The following is a 17459-nucleotide window of genomic DNA, read 5'->3' on the forward strand; positions in this document are numbered from 1 at the left end:
CAGCTGCATACCATTTTTCCAAATATCCTCTATTGTCTCCCTCAGTTGCCCAGGGAGATGGCCACTGGCCACCACTGCAGGCATCAATGCCACCACAAGTGCTCCAAGCCCTTTGGCCTGGGGCTTCCGTGGCTCAGTGGAAAGAGCACGGGCTTTGGAGTCAGAGATCATGGGTTCGAATCCCGGCTCTGCCACTTGTCAGCTGTGTGACTGTGGGCAATTCACTTCACTTCTCTGTGCCTCAGTTACCTCATCTGTAAAATGGGCATTAAGACTGTGAGCCCCACGTGGAACAACCTGATTCCCCTGTGTCTACCCCAGCACTTAGAACAGTGCTCTGCACATAGTAAGCGCTTAACAAATACCAACATTATTATTATTATTATTCTCACCCCTGTGGCCAAAAGCTCAGGGGGCTGCAGTCTGTCAGGGGCCACTGGGACAGGGACTATGGCTTAGTGGCAAGGCCAGGGGCTTGAGAGTCAGAGGACGTGGGTTCTAATGCTGGCTCCGCCACTTGTCTGCTGTGTGACCTTAGGAAAGTCACTTCACTTCTCCGTGTTTCAGTTCTCCCTCTGTAAGATGGGGATGAAGACTTTGAGACCTAGGAGGGACCACCTGATTACCTTGTATCTACCCCAATGCTTAGAACAGTGCTCCGTACAAAGTAAGTGCTTAACAAATACCATAATTAATTATTATTATTACTGGAGAAAGCAGATGGCAGCACCAGAGGAGAAGAGAAGAAGAAAGTAGGTTCTTGGGGGAAGTTGTTGGTGGGTAGCAGGAGATTCCCAATCTTTCTCCCCTTCCTCTTCAGCCACCACATCTCCCTCTTCCCATTCTGGCTCAACCTGACTTTTTAACTCCAGGTATGTGGTGGAGGGGGAGGGATCTGTCACTTTGGAACACTGAGAGGTAACGGAAGAGGCCAGAGGGGACTTGGATCGCTTGGGAGTGCGGGAAGACTTCTGTGGGGAAGGACTGGGATGTGGAGAGCGGGGCTAGAGAAGACCCAAGATCAACGAACCCTGGGGGTGGGGATGGGGAAACAGGCATACCTGGTACATACCTGGTTGGAGCAGGGCTAGTTGTTCAGGGCACGGCAGAAAAGCAGTCGAGCACATGACTTCTGGGGTTTTTCCAGGAGAGGTGGTTTTTCTATAATGGGTGACCAAGTAAGTTCTATCAATGTTTAGAGCGAGACAGAGTGGGTCAGAAGGAGATGGGATGCCAGCCCCCAGCTTCGGAGGAAGTATTACCAGTCCATTACAGTTTCGGGTTAACATTGCACCTGTGGATAAATTGTTCTCCTCGGGGATTTCCCCAGTCCATCGAGTGATGAATAATGATGTACAATGAACCAACCATCCCATGGGCACGGAGTAACAACCCCTTTCCAATCCCATTCCCAAACCCAGAACCAGCCCCACGGTCACCCCCTCCGACTCCACAGGCTGTCGCATTCTCTCCTATCACCCGTGGCTTTGGGGAATGGGCAGGGTCTTGGTCTGATGGACTTGGACAAGCCAGGCAGTGGCCACTGTGTGTCCACCAGAGAGTGACCGGGAAGATTGCAGAGATGATGGGTGGCAGGATGACAGGCCCAGTAGACTCGAAATCCATTTCTCTCTGACTTCCCCCTACCCATAATTTATATTAGCATTTGTCTTCCCACCTAGACTGAAAGGTCCTTGAGGGCAGGTAATGTGTCTACTAACTCTATTGACCTCTCTCAAGTCAATCAATCAATCAACTGTATTCATTGAGTGTTTACCGTATGCAGAGCACTTTACTAAACCCTTGGGAGAGTACAATGTAACAGAGCTGGCAGACATGTTCCCTGACCACAAAGATTGAATTAGGTGGTGCACACTGAGCAGTAGGCTGTACACTTCTTGAGGGCAGGAATCAGGTCTGTTAACTCTATTTTATTCTCCCAAGTCCTTAATAGAGTGCTCTGCCCAGAGTAAATGATCAATTAATACTACTGATTGATCAACTGATTGGTTGGGTACCACCCAACGTAGCTGTACTGAGCTTCAACCTTATGAAACTGAGCTCCTTTTTTTATATTATTAAATGCTTCCTATGTGCTAGATACCCTCTCAGGGTCACACCTGGAGAGTTTTCAGCAGTCTCGACTACTGGCGGGAGAGTCAAGCAGAGGCCTACCCATTCCATTCCCAGCTTGGTCAGTGGCTACCGAGTGGAAGGCAAGCTGCTACAAGTCAAAACTCCCCTGTGCTGGGCAGCAGCGGCATGGGATAGAGTCGAGGGGAGAGACTTGTTTACTGCACGGAAGGAGGTAATGGTAAACCACTTCCGGATATTTACCATGAAAATTCTATGGATCCATTACCAGAATGATGGCAGATGGAGGTGGGGCATTCTGGGAGAGATGTGTCCGTGGCGTCACTATGGATCAGACACGACTCGACAGCATAATACAACAACATGTACTAGGTAGTAAGATACTAAGCATTGAGGCAGATACAATATTATCACGTTGGGCAGGGTCCCTGTTGAACATAGGGTTCACGTTCTTAATCCCCATTTTACAGATGAGGTAACTGAAGCACAGAGAAGTAAAATTACTTACCCAGGGTCAAACAGTGAACAAGTAGTAGAGCCGGGATTATAACCCAGGTCCGCCTGACTCGTAGGCCCACGCTTTATACCCTAGGCCCTGCTCTATCCCATACTCTATCTACCAGGCCATACTACCTTGTGAGCGGGCATATGTCTACCAACTCTGCTGTGCTCTCCCAAATGCTTAGTATAGTGCTCTGTCTACAGTAAGTGCTGAGTGAATGCCACTGATGGATTGATTGATTGATTGGTTGATTCCAGCACCTCATTGTTTGTGATTCTAATAATGTTGGTATTTGTTAAGCGCTTTACTATGTGCAGAGCACTGTTCTAAGTGCTGGGGTAGACACAGGGGAATCAAGTTGTCCCACGTGGGGCTCACAGTCTTCATCCCCATTTTACAGATGAGGGAACTGAGGCACAGAGAAGTTAAGTGGCTTGCCCACAGTCACACAGCCGACAAGTGTCAGAGCTGGGATTCGAACTCATTACATCTGACTCCAAAGCCCGTGCTCTTTCCACTGAGCCACGCTGCTTTCCATTCTGTCTTGCCATTTGATGTTGAGTGTCCCAGAAATGAGCCAGATGGAAGGTTCCAGGAGCCGGATGTGGGTACTGGAAACTCTCCAGGTGTGACCCTGAAAGGGGAACACTAAGAGTACTACTGAAATTTGTTGAGCATTTACTAAGTGCCGAGGTAGATACAAGATAACCAGTTCTGACACAACCCTGTCCCTCATCAGGCTCACAGTTTAAGAGGGAGAACAGGTATTAAATCCCCATTTTACAGATGAGGCACAGATATGTTAAATGACTTGCTCTACATCATACTACAGACAAGTGGTGGAGCCTGGATTAGAACCTAGGTCCTCTGATGCCCAAGAATAAACGCTATCCATTAGGCCACACTGCTTCTGTCTGAGCAGGTGGGTGTGTTCCACCCCAGGCCGGTCTCACAAAATCAGCATCAGAATAACTTTCTGGGAAGACACAGGCAGGACAATCGATGTTCTTGATAACTTTTCCTCACCCTTTTTGACCCCTTGAAACTAGGATTATTTTTCCTTCTGCATTGCTTTAGCGCTCTTCTTTTTCACATCCAAATCTTCCCTCTACTCCCCCCAGCCCCTATTTACACCCAGCTTTTCTATATCTGATTCCCCAAATCATAATAACACAGAGACCATCTCATCAATATAACATAGGCAAATACTGTGAGAAGGCAGGTGGCAGACAGACCACAAGTTATGAGAGATCATATTCAGTATATAAACACCACTCCCATGGGAAACAAATATTCCAGAAAGCAAATTTCTTCAACCTCTGCTCTCAGTTGTAAAAGGGACTGCCGGGATTCATCTTCCCTTCTTCCTCCTGCTCCTAATTGCATGTCATGTTCCATTAGACGTGGCATGGCCCTGTGGATAGAACCCAGGCCTGGGAGTCAAAAGGATCTGGGTTCTAATCCCAGCTCTGCCACTTGTCTGCTGGGTGACCTTAGTCAGGTCACTTCTCTCCTCTGCGCTTCCATTATCTCATCTGAAAATGGGGATTAAGACTGTGAGTCCTGTGCGGGACAGGGACTCTGTCCAACCTGACAACCTTGTATGTACCCCAACGCTTAGTATGGTGCTTGACACATAGTAAGCACTTAAAAATACCATAAAATAAGACAAACAAATGTTACCCACACAAGGCAGGTGGAAGAGTCTGGATTAGAACCTAGATCTCTTGAATTCTAGTCCCAGACTCTTTCCCCTAGGGCACACAGCACCCACGCACAATCTACGATTAGTGCATCATTGATAACACACCCATTGAGGAGGATTTCAGCCTTTTTAGAACCCATGACCTTCTGACTCCCAGGCCCATTCTCTGTTCACTGTTCCATAATGCTTCTCTATAGCGGCACATATTCTCTGCGTACCCTTCGGAGATGACAGATGGCACAGATGCTCTGCACACAGTAAGTGCTCAATAAATACCATTATTTGATTGATTGATTAAATGGCAACTCTTTAGCACTCAGTGAAAGGGGAATATAGGGGTGCGGAGGCAGGGGGCTTCCAATCTGAACTAGAAAGGACAAAAGGAAGCAGGACCTGAGGATCCTCGGGGGCTGAGGTTGCTGCAGTGGTCCCAGGAGGTGGGACGAGGAACCGGGATGTGGTTGGGAACAGAAGCCGCTTGGCGGTCTGCACCTCACACTCAAGCTGGAGCTCTCAGGGAGGGGCTGGGGATCAAAGGCTCTGCGTGTAGTTTCTGCCTCCAAGATCTAACCTGTTTCCTCAGAGTCAGAGCAGGCACCGTGCCATGATGATGTCAGAGTTTTGCACTTGGAGCCGGTTCCCATGATCGGCGACTGATTCCCCTCCACCGTGGAATTGCCGGACCACCCCTGGGGAAAGGGGGCCAGCCAGGTGAGTGGGTGAAAGCAGCCCATTTATCTCTTTTCTCATCTATAGAGAGAAGATTCTATAGAACTCCCCCCCTAGACTGTAAACTCGTTGTGGGCAGGGAATGTGTCTGTTTTACTGTTATATCGTACTCTCCCAAGCACTTAGTGCTCTGTACTTAGTACTTAGAACTTACTACTTAATGCTTAGTACTGTGTACTAAGCACCCCCCACAGTAAGGGCACAATAAATATGGTTGAATGAGTGAATGAATAAAAACTGGGTGCTGTGGTTCCTGACCACCTTCTTTCCTTCCCACCCCCAATCCCAGGTGCGGACCACTCGGTCGGTTGGGTTGTAGTGTTGGCTGTATAAATATTTAATGAGCACCCATGCTCATTACAAAGCAAAGTGACATTTCCCGCCTGTAAACAAGGAATTTACAGTCTAATGGGTCCTACCTGTTTTCTTTTTCTTTTCCTCTCTTTTATCTGAAGCAGCAGAAAGTGTTGAGAAGAGATAGAATGAAGCAGGAGTGTTGAAAATTGAGTTATGACCAAGAATGGGCATTTTCATTTGGGAGAGTACAATGCATTGACACTTCCTTCTTCGCAGGCGCTAGACCAAATGGTTAACCGTACTGGAAAATATCATTCCTTGAACGGATTATCACAAGCATGGTTTGATGGATAGAGCCTGGAATTGACTCAGGAGACCCGGGCTCTAGTCCCAGCCCTGTCACTTGCCTGTGGTGTGACTTTGGGCAAGTCCCTTACCTTCTGTGGGACTCCATTTTCTCAACTGTCAAATAGGGATGAGATACCTGCTCTCCCTCCCTCTTAGACAGGGGCAGGGACTGTGTCCCATTGAATTTTCTTTTATCTACCCCTGCACTTAGCAGAGGCCTTGGCGGACAGCAAGGGCTTAGTAAATGTCATAATTATTAAGGGTTTAGGACACTGCTCCCCAAACAATAATGATAATAATGATGGAGTCTCCCCTTGAGAGTGACAGAGGAGTCTCAGCACAGGGCTTAGCTCTGTCCAGGGAGGGATCAAGTCCAGAAACCCCTCCAAGCACAGATGAACCGAGAGCTTTCGGTCCAGCTCAGAGCAGAGGCAGAGAGTGGAGTCTCCACGGGCTCCTGGGTCTTTCGGGGCTGTAACTGTCCATCTGGGTTGGTGGCATGCTTTTTTGGAAGAATCTCAAGAGGGTCCAGCTGGGAAATATCCCAGAGGAGAAGCTTGGGCATCTTGGAACCTCCAGATGATGAACATGTCTGATGTTTTGGAGAGGGGAACATCCAGGCTGTTGTAGGTAGCATCTCTGGATCAATGCCGGAACTGGACCTTTCTGACTGACAGTAGCCTGAGCCAGTAGAGGAAACACGTTCATTAATTAATTAATTAATTCAATAGTATTTATTGAGTGCTTACTATGTGCAGAGCACTGTACTAAGCGCTTGGAATATACAATTCGGCATACATTCAGCTTGAACTTGGCACAGGAAGTGCCACCTCACAGGAAGCTTGCAGCATAAGCTTGGTTCCAAGCCGAACGCAAGGGCAACAGTGCTAGAAGAGTTTCTTCCTGTCAGGAGAGAAACTGGAGAGGTAGAGTGGGGGAGGAATGTGAGTTATGAGTACTTATTTGGAAGGACTAGAGAAAAAGCTTATGTTTCCTAGTTCTGACCCTTCCTGCCCAGGTCAGACCCTCTAGACTGTAAGCTTGTTGTGGGATGGGAAAGTGTTTACCCACACTGCTCTATTGTGCTCTTTCAAAGGATTAATATAGTCCTCTGCATGCAGTAAGTGCTCAATAAATACAATTGATTGATTGATTGTATGTGGGTGGTCCACCTCGTTGAAAGAACATGGCCTAGTGGATAGAACAAGGACCTGGGATTCAGGAGGACCTGAGTTCTAATTCCGGTTCTGCTGCTTGTCTGCTGTGTGAACTTGGTCAAGTCACTTCATTTCTCTGTGCCTCAGTTATCTCACCTGCAAAATAGGGATTAATACTGTGAGCCCTATGGGGAACATGGACTTTGTCCAACCTGATTATCTCAAATCTACCCTAGCATTTGGTAGAGTGCCTGGCACATAGTAAACGTTTAAAAAATACCTTAGGGGGAAAAAAAAAAACTGCAGCAACCAACTTCTACTGTTCACTTTCCAAAGGCTGCTTTCCCACTGTTTTCAAACATGCTCATGTATTCCCCTATCCTAAAAAAAAAACAAAAAAACTTCCTTTGACAACATGGCTCCTTCCAGTTCTCTCTCCCTTCCTATCGGTCCTCTCCAAGTTCCTTAAGCGAGTTGCCTACACCCACTGCCTTCACTTCATCTCCACCAGTTCCTCCTTAATCCCCTCCAGTTGAACTTCTGTCCCCTTCATTCCAAGTAAACTGCCCTTTGAGAAGTTTCCAAAGACCTCATTTTTGCTATATTCCATCCTAATTCTCCTCAACCACTCAGATGCCTTCAACGAGGTGGACCACCCACATGCAATTAATCAATTGTATTTATTGAACATTTACTGCATGCAGCGGACTATACTAATCCCTTGAGAGAGTACAATAGAGCAGTGTGGGTAAACACTTTCCCTGCCCAAAACAAGCTTACAGTGTAGAAGGTCTGACCTGGGCAGGAAGGGTCAGAACCAGGAAATCTAAGCTTTCTCTCTAGTCCTTCCAATTGCAAGATCTCTGCTGGGACTCTGAGCAAATCTGATGATCGATTTATCTTGTCTCTAACTTGGAACCTGGTTTGTGAAAATGGTACCATAATGATGGAGGTGAACGGGATCTAGAGACAAACTGAATGTGGAGGCTAAAGTCAGAGAGCAGGCAATTTTTACACCAAGGTTGTGAGTTTCTGGAACGGGGAGGATAGTAATGGTGTTACCCCTGATGGTCAAGTTAGGAAGAGAACTAAGTTTAGGAGGAAATATGAAGATTGGAGAAGCAGCGTGGCTCAGTGGAAAGAGCACGGGCTTTGGAGTCAGGGCTCATGAGTTCGAATCCCAGCTCTGCCACTTGTCGGCTGTGTGACTGTGGGCAAGTCACTTCACTTCTCTGCGCCTCAGTTCCCTCATCTGTAAAATGGGGATGAAGACTGTGAGCCCCTCGTGGGACAACCTGATTCCCCTATGTCTACCCCAGCGCTTAGAACAGTGCTCGGCACATAGTAAGCGCTTAACAAATACCAACATTATTATTAACATTATTAGTTTAGTTATTGGCCTACTGTGATTAAGGGGCCAGAGAGTCACCCATGTGGAGCTATCCTGGATGTAGGAAATAAGGCAAGATTGAAAGAGAGGAAAGTAATTAGGCAATCAATCGAAGAGATAGCATGACCTTGTAGAAGGAATTTCTAATTTTGGCTCCACCGCTGGTCTGCTGTGTGATCATGGGCAAGTCAGTCAACTTCTCTGTGCCGTAATTTCCTCATCTGTAAAATCGGGATGAAAACTGTGAGCCCAGTGTGGCAAATGGACTTTGTCCAAACTGATTGGCCTGTATCTAGCCCAGTGCTTAGTAATGATAATAATAATGTTATAATAATAATGTTGGTATTTGTTAAGCACTTACTATGTGCAGAGCAGTGTTCTAAGTGCTGGGGTAGATACAGGGTAATCAGGTTGTCCCACGTGAGGCTCACAGTCTTAATCCCCATTTTACAGATGAGGTAACTGAGGCACAGAGAAGTTAAGTGACTTGCCCACAGTCACACAGCTGACGAATGGCAGAGCCGGGATTCAAACCCATGACCTCTGACTCCCAAGCCCGTACTCTTTCCACTGAGCCACGCTGCTTCTCTAAGCATTTATTATGTGTTCTAAGCACTGGGGTGGATACAAGCAAATCGGGTTGGACATAGTCCCTGTCCCACATGGGGCTCACAGACTCAATCCCCATTTTACAGATGTGGTAATGAGGCACAGAGAAGTGAAGTGACTTGCCCAAGGTCACACAGAAGACAAATGGATTAGAGCTGGGATTAGAACGTTTGACCTTCTGACTCCCAAACCCTTGCTCTATCCACTACCCCATATTGTTTCTATGAGCCATAGTGCCTGGCGCATAGTAAGAAATAAACAATTTTTTTTTTCAAAAAAAGAGAGGACTAGTGGCTGAAGACGTGTGAGCATATTAGACTCTCCAAGAGAGTGAGTGTCAAGTGAGAAGAACTGTGGACCCAGAACTGAGTCTTGTGGATCACCCCACTGAAAGGTGAGTAAAAGAAGAAGCGGAAACGAAGGAGGTGAGAACGAGTGGTCAAAGAGGTAGAGAGAAAACCAGGGAACTGCTATCACTGAAACCAAGGCCAGAGAGAATTTCTAAGTGTGGGGTTTGATGGACAGTGTTAAAAGGCCACAGGGAGATGAAGGAGGAGTAGGACAGAGTAGAAGTTAGACAACTTGGCCAAAAGGAGGTCAGGGGAGACCTTGGTGACGCAGGATCAGTGGAGAGCAGCGGGGGAAACTCAGACTGTGGGGGTTAGAAAAGGGAGTCAGTAGAGAGGAAGTGAAGGTAGTGGCTTTATATTTTCATTGGAGGACTTTGAACAGGAGTGCCCAGAGAGAGATGGGGCAGTCAGTGGGGAGTGGGGTGGTGCCAAGAGGAGACTTTCTTAGCTTGTGAGAGACGAGCTTGCTTAAAGGTAGAGGAAAAGGAACCAAAGGAGAGCGAGAGGTTGAAGATCACAGAGAGGTAAGAGGGGAGGCCCAGAGAGATGAGAGGTGTTGAGACTGTAAGCTCGTTGTGGGCAGGGAATGTGTCTACCCCCTTTGTTGCACTGTACTCTCTCAAACACTCAGTAAAGTGCTCGGCACACAGTAAATGCTAAATAAATATCGTTGATTGATTGATTGATTGAAGTCATAGGCAGAGGGGTTAGATTTTCGGAGTGGATGAGAGGGCTCCTCTTGAGAGGAAGCCGGGAAGGAGAAAGTGGATGGGGTAGCAGGAGATCACTGAAGAGGTTAGTGGTCCATAGTAAAATATGAATCACTCAATCACTGGTATTTATTGAGTGGTTACTGAGTGTAGAGAACTGTACTAAACACTTGGAAGAGTCCAGTGCAACAGAATTGGTAGATACATGGACAGAATTGGTAGATAGTGGATAGAGCACGGGCCCGGAAGTCAGAAGGCTCTAGGTTCTAATCCCGGCTCTGCCACTTGTCTGCTGTGTGGTTTGGGCAACTTACTGAACTACTCTGTACCTCAGTTACCTTATCTGTAGAAGGGTATTAATAATGTGAGCCTCATGTGGGACATGGACTGTGTCCAACCTGATTAATTTGTGTCTACCCCAGCGCTTAGTACAGTGCCTGGCAAATAAAAAGCACTTTACAAATATCATTTAAAAAAAAACTTTTCCCTGACCACAAGGAGCTTGCAATCTAGAGGAGGAGACAGACATTAAAGTAAATTCTGGATGTATATATATATATATACATATATACTCATATATATATGAGTGCTGCAGGACTGAAAGTGGAGTGCATATGAAGTACTTAAAGGGTACAAATCCAAGTACAAGGGTGATGCAGAAGAAAGAGGAAGTAGGGGAAATGAAGGCTTAGGGAAGGCCTCTTGGAGGAGATGGGATTTTAATAAGGATTTGAAAGTGGGGAGAGCGGTGGTCTGTGAGTTGTGAAGGGGGAGGTAGTTCTAGGCCAGAAGCAGGATGTGGAAGGGAGGTCGGTGGCGAGATTGATGAGATCGAGGTACAGTGAGTAGGTTGGCATTAGAAGAGTGAAGTGTACGGGCTTGGTCGTGGAAGGAAATTAGTGAGGTAAAATAGGAGGGGGTAAGGTGATTGAGTGCTTTAAAGCAAATGGTAAGAAGATACTGTTTGATCCAAAAGTGGATGGGCAACCACTAGGGGTTCTTGAGGAGAGGGGAAATATGGATTGATTGGTTCTTTAGAAAAATGATCTGGGCAGCAGAATCGAGTATGGACTGGAGTGGGGAGAAACAGGAGGCAGGGAGGTCAGCAAGGTGGCAAATTCGGTAGTCAAGGTGGGATAGGATAAGTGCTTGAATAACTTGATAGCAGTTTGGATGGAAGGGAATTTAGCCCTTTTATGAAGGTAGATCCAAAAGGCATTAGTGACATCTCGAATATGTGGGTTGAATGAGAGATCTGAGTAGCGGAAAACGCCAAGGTTATGGGCGGCTAAGACAGGAAGGATGGTGGTGCTATCTACAGTGATGGGAAAATCAGGGTGGCGACAGGGTTTGGGTGGGAAAATGAGGAATTCTGTTTCAAACATATTTAATTTGATGTGTTGGTGGGATATTCAAGTAAAGATGTCCTGAGGGCAGGAGGAAATGTGAGACTGGAGAGGAGAGAGATCAGCCCTGGAGATGAAGATTTGGGAAATCATCCACATAGAGATGGCAGTTGAAGAACTGGGTGTGAACAAGTTCTCTGAGGGAATAGGTGGAAATGGAAAATAGAAGGGAATGCAGAACTGAGCCTTGGAGGACTCCCACAGTTCAAATGTGAGACTCTATCTTTAGTCCTCTATCTTGCCAACAAAGAAATTATCAAGGCCATCAGGGATTGGCTAACGAGAAGTCTGGGACACTTTGGGAGGGAGTTAAAGGTCTGGAACCGTCAGGTGGGGCTGTAGGGGTGGAGATCAACGTGAGAGGCAAAGTGCTGTTCCTGAGCAAAAGGAAAGGCAGAGTTAGAGCTTGTGAGAGTGTGAATTGCAGTGGTGGAGATTGGCCTAATTTCTGGATTTCTAACAACTCTCAGATGCATGAGGGCAGGAGAGGAGGAAATGAGGTAAGAAGGGGCACAGGGTTCGGGGGTTGCCAGGTAGAATAAAAGACAGGGGGACAGTGGGGCAAGTGAATCAAATTTATTTCAAAGGGCTGTAACAGAGCACAGTCTAACGCTCCCCACCTGGTGACCTCTATGGCCATGAGCCATGAGGCCACACATATCCTTGGCCCCAGTGTCCGTCAGCTTGGTCACAGTAACCATCCTTGACTGTACAGCTCCCAAGCATATCCAATGGGACAGACCAGTGGCCCACTTGCTCTGGACACCAGTCTGATCCTGCATCTGGCAGAGGAAGCAGAGTGGCCTAGTGAAAAGAGTACAGGTTTAGGAGTCAGAGGCCTCGGGTTCTAATCCCAACTCTGCCACATGTCTGCTGTGTGACCTTGGGCAAGTCACTTCACTTCTCTGTGCCTCAGTTACCTCATCGTAAAATGGGGAATAAAACTGTGAATCAAATGGGACAGGGACTGTGTCCAACCTGAATTCCCTGTATCTACCCCAGCACTTAGAACAGTACTTGGCATGTAGTAAGCGCTTAACAAATTCCACAATTGTTATCATTATTATTATTATTATCCATTGGAGACTAGCCTGCAAAGCAAACTCCATTTCCTCAAGACCAACTGGGTGTTCCCAACCCCTTGATCCAAGAGAACAATGCTTATTTGGGGAAGCCACACTGCCTCCCCAATTTCAGCAAGCCTGACCAGATTCCAGCAGGATGTCGTGTCTGGCCTGTAAGCTCACTGTTTGCAGAGGATATGTCAGTTATATTGCTATATTGTACTCTCCCAAGCGCTTAGTACCGTGCTCTGCACACAGCAAGTGATCAATAAATATGATTGATTGATTGATTAAGGGGCTCTGGGTGAGTGTCGAGTTGGTGCTTAATCAACAGTTGATGAATTTATATTTTAGAAGAAAGGGATTGGGAGGAGGTATGAGACATTTCTTTCCATTTAAGCAGGCCATTTCTGTGGTGGGTGATGAATCCCCGTGACATTCAGCTTAATTGACTTGCAGCCAATGCTCATAAGGGACATCCCTTAAGACTGTGAGCCCTATGAGGGAAAGGGACTGTGTCCTAACTGATTACATTGTATCCTCCCTGGTGCTTAGTACAGTGCTTGGCTCAGAGCAAGCTCTTAACACATACCGCCATGATGATATCTGCCGTTGGAACAATCTAAGTTTGGATAACACTAGTAGCATCTGAAAGCATACAACATTTACAACCATGGGGTAAGGAGGAAATGCAAGGAGGAAATCAGGCGGTCACATTGACCAAGTGGCAAAGAAAGCCACAGTCAACAGTGAAAAAACCAACCCAATGAACAATAAACAAAATAATCCAAAATTTTGGAGTCAAACACAAATCACTAATGGTAAGGGACAGATGGCACAATGGAACGAGGGAATCGAGGAGAGCCAATGTCAAGAACCATAAAAATGATCTCCTTAAGCCTATTTCAGGACACAGTCTCTTTGCTCTTCTTGTCAGTGGGCTATCCTGGGTTCTTGGATATCCATTGAAGGGGGCAACACTCCAGAGTTGTCCATTGAGATCTGCCTAGCGGCCATAGCCCCCCTGAGTTTGGAGGTGTTTGGAAGTACTCTCTCCCCTCTCCTCATTTGTTCTCCACTTGTTCACAGTAGAATGAGGGCCAGGTCTTCCTTCTGGAACAGGGGAAAATTCAGGAACTGCCATCAAAGTTGAAATGGTTACTAAAGGAATAGGTTTAAGAGAGGTCAAGGTCCGATCCAGGGCCCCAGTGACTGCTGGCTAATACAAATGCCAGCTTCCCGACCCTGCCATCCCTGGACAACACTCTAAGACCTTGGGTTCATTGGGGGGTCTCAAAGGCCGTGCCAAGCGGCCTGGGTAGGCTGAGACCCCTGTCATCATGTGGGCCCACCCATGGCCCTTTGCCCATTATTTGCAAATGCTGGTGCCCCAATCCTCTCATCCCCAGAGGTCCCTGCTGAGGATGGGGAAACATGGGAGACTCCAAGACTGCTCTGGGGGGGCCTCAGCCATGGGGTGGGGTAGATCGAGGCCCACAGCTGCACTTGTTCAGTGGCAGAGTGCCCTTTGCCGCCTATACTGGGACCTCTGGAAGACCACCAAATCAGGGAGAGACATTCACAGAACGAGAGAGCAAGAGAGAGACAAAGAATGAGACAATGAGACAGAAAAAGAGAGACACAGAGGGAAAGAGAGAAAGAGGGATGGACACAGAGACAGAGACAGAGAAACAGAAAGCCCAAGAGAGATACGAAAAGCTGGGAGGCAGGGAGAAATGGAGAGCCAGCAGGTGAAAACAGAACTCAGTTTAGAACAGCGTTCAGTGCTTAGAACAGTGCTTGGCACATAGTCAGCACTTAACAAATGCCATCATTATTAAAAATGGACTGAGAGGGGTAACAGGAGATAGAGATAAATTCTTTCATTCATTTAATAATATTTATTGATTGCTTACTGTGTGCAGAGCACTGTACTAAGCACTTGGGAAAGTACAGTGCAGCAATAAAGAGAGATGATCCCTGCCCACAGCAAACTCACAGTCTAGAGGGAATAGTAATGACATTTGATAAGTGCTTACTGTGTGCCAGGCACTGCACTAAGCGCTGGGGTGGATACAAGCAAATCAGGTTGGACACAGTCCCTTGGGAGACTTTTGGGAGATGCTTGGGAGAATACAGGACAGTGCTTTAAAGCCAATATTAAGGAGTTTCTGTTTGATACAGAGGTGGATGGGCAACTTTGGAGGGTTTTGAGGAGTGGGGAGATAGTGGGGCAAAAGTGAGGAGAGGAGAAATTGGATGAGAGCTTGAGCCACACTGGTGACTTTTTGGGTGGAGAGAGAGGGGTGGACCCAGGAAATGTGAAGGAAGAACCAGCAGGATGTAGCAGTTCATGAAGGCGAAATCCTGGAGCACAGGGCTAAGCAAAAAATGTAATAACAATCTCTCTTATTAATGACCATTAACACCAAGGGCAGGGAGGGCCAATTTGCAACACTTTAAAGTCAGTTTTCTATAAACAATACATTTTAAAAAGTGTAAATGAGATGATATGTGTAAGGCTTTTAGAGCTCTTTGGACACAGTGTAATTAAAGCATTGTTTGAAGAAAGGTGGGATGTGGAAACGATGTTTATAAGTAATGATGAAATGGTAACTGGTCAACTATATCCTTTACTCACCTGTGTTTATCTCCTCCAGGACGTCCATCATGTTTCCAGATCTGGTAACTCGGAAAATGCTGTTGGTGCCCATGTGTGTTTGTTGTTCGTGTGGTTTATATTTTTTCTACCAAATCAGTAAAGGTAATCGGATACTTGTCCACTTTCCTTCTGGAGCAGGGACTTCTCAGAGGGGCCGGGATATTTGGCTTGTTCTCGTACAGGCTCCAAGAGACCAGCCCCTCCACTAGGCATTGTCTCTGGAGGTGGCGGTGCCCCCGGCCGCCTCACAGGTCAGTGCTGGGGGCTGGGGCGGGGCAAACCCCACCAACCCTTGTAGAAATGCTCTTGGGGTTGGGATATTTTATTTTGTTAATGAATTGTACATTGCCTTGATTCTATTTAGTTGCCATTGTTTTTACGAGATGTTCTTCCCCTTGACTCTATTTATTGCCATTGTTCTTGTCTGTCTGTCTCCCCCGATCAGACCGTAAGCCCGTCGAACGGCAGGGACTGTCTCTATCTGTTGCCGACTTGTTCATTCCAAGCGCTTAGTACAGTGCTCTGCACATAGTAAGCGCTCAATAAATACTATTGAATGAATGAATGAATGAATGATATGTATCCAAAGGGAAGGATCCAAAACCTGACTTTCCTTATGTCACAATCCCCCTCCCCACATCTGACAGACCACAGCTCTCCCAACATTTGAATCCCTCCTCAAATCATTCCTCCTTCCAAATGCTTTCCCTCAATAATTCCCCCTCGCTCTGAGCCACCTCATCCCTTCAGCCATCTCAAACACTTATGGCGTAGTCTCCCTTTAACACTCATGTATATAAGTGTGGTCAATTCATTCACTTTTGACCTCTCTAGCTGTAAATATTTTTATGTCGACCTCCCCCTTTAGAATGTAAGCTGTGGGTGGGCAAGGAATGTGTCACTTGGTTATTCTGTACTTCCCGAGTACCTAATAGAGAGCACCATACTAAGTGGGTGTTCAATAAGTGTTGCTGCTCCATCTGCTCTTACCAGTACCACTATTACCCTTACTATTGCTACCGAACATTTCAATATATGCATAAATGCAGAAAAACCCCAAGAAGTGGGTTCACAGAGTTAGATTCTTTTCCTGTTTGCCAGTAAAGCGTAGATGATCTTGGAGCTTATCATCTGAAGTGTCTTTTTCAAAAATCGAGTAATTTCTCTCTTTTCTCCCTGTCTCTTCCACTCTATCTCGCCCCCTCTCTCTCTTTCAGTGCTGTCAGCTATATATAAGACCTCCAGTGGCTTAAAGTGAAAATGGGATAGTATTTTTAGCTAAAAGAAGTGCCTAGAAATATATTCCAAGAAGCCACTGGGACTTCCACTGGGTTCCCATCCAGAAGCGTCAGAAGCAGTGGCAACGTGAGGTCATCTCAACTTTCAGAGCACCGGGAAGCCAGTGGCTGCTGCCGTGACTGTGACGGTGGCCACAGCTGGGACTGTTGAACTCTGAACCGCGACTCTGGGCCCCAAATTCTCTTTCTCTACTCATGGCGCTCTATCCTTTTAGCTGCAAGTATCGTTGTCTCATCTTTGACATCGTTGTACATTGATAGTATTTCATCCTCTCTTAGGTGTCTCCCACCCACCCCATCTCTCCTTCCTTCTGATATTGTGAGCCCCTGGAGGGCTAAGGTTGGTGTCTGATTTTTACCTGTTGATTTTTTCCCAGGGCTTAGTCCAAGGCCCTTCCCAGAGTAGGTGCTTAATAAATACCCCCATTACTTCTATTATCTTATAATATGAAACTAAATTTTTCAAGTAAAAGTACCATGCCAATGGAACAATTTTATAATTTAGTGTTTAGCACAGCATGGCACAGAGAAGCAGCATGATGTAGTGGATAGAACACAGGCCTGGAGTCAGAAAGTGATCTGTTCTAGTCCCAAATCCGTTATTTATCTGTTGAATGACCTTGGGCAAATCACTTCACTTCTCTGGGTCTCTGTTACCTCATCCATAAAATGGGGATTGACAGTGTTAACCCCACGTGGGACAGGGACTGAGTCCAACACAATTTGTATCCACCCAGCGCTTAGTACAGTGCCTCACACATAGTAAGCACTTAATGAATACCACAATTATTATTATTATTATTAGCAGCTATACTATCCCAGTCAGCCTCCTCACTGCTTTCCCCCAGCCTCCAGCATTCTTCACTCTGCTGCCCAGATCCTCTTTCAGAAACATTATTCTGTACACATTTTCTGCCAAACTAAATGTCTTAATCACAAACAATGAAATACTGCTGGTGTATAAACAATTTATAATACCTCTACCCGATGTTCTTTCTCCAACATTTATGTAGTGGTCTAACCTACTCGGGGAGGACAGCACAGATGGTGAAGCTCACTTCAAGGCACACCCATGACGCAAAAGGCCCATGCGGGTCCCACAGCTCACTGTCCACATAAAATGGCTGTCTCTTTGGGT

At 46.5% G+C, this 17459-nt stretch overlaps 1 long non-coding RNA gene across 1 annotated transcript; it reads left to right on the forward strand.

The window, feature by feature from the left end:
* The first annotated feature begins 4889 nt into the window (after positions 1–4889).
* Positions 4890–15157, forward strand: LOC120638675. Its single transcript, XR_005660523.1, has 3 exons — positions 4890–5012; positions 9113–9225; positions 15022–15157. It is a non-coding gene; the product is annotated as an uncharacterized LOC120638675 (long non-coding RNA).
* Positions 15158–17459: the final 2302 nt, after the last annotated feature.

The sequence above is a fragment of the Ornithorhynchus anatinus genome, chromosome 11 (genome assembly GCF_004115215.2).
Source record: "Ornithorhynchus anatinus isolate Pmale09 chromosome 11, mOrnAna1.pri.v4, whole genome shotgun sequence".
NCBI classification, from domain to species: Eukaryota; Metazoa; Chordata; class Mammalia; order Monotremata; family Ornithorhynchidae; genus Ornithorhynchus; species Ornithorhynchus anatinus.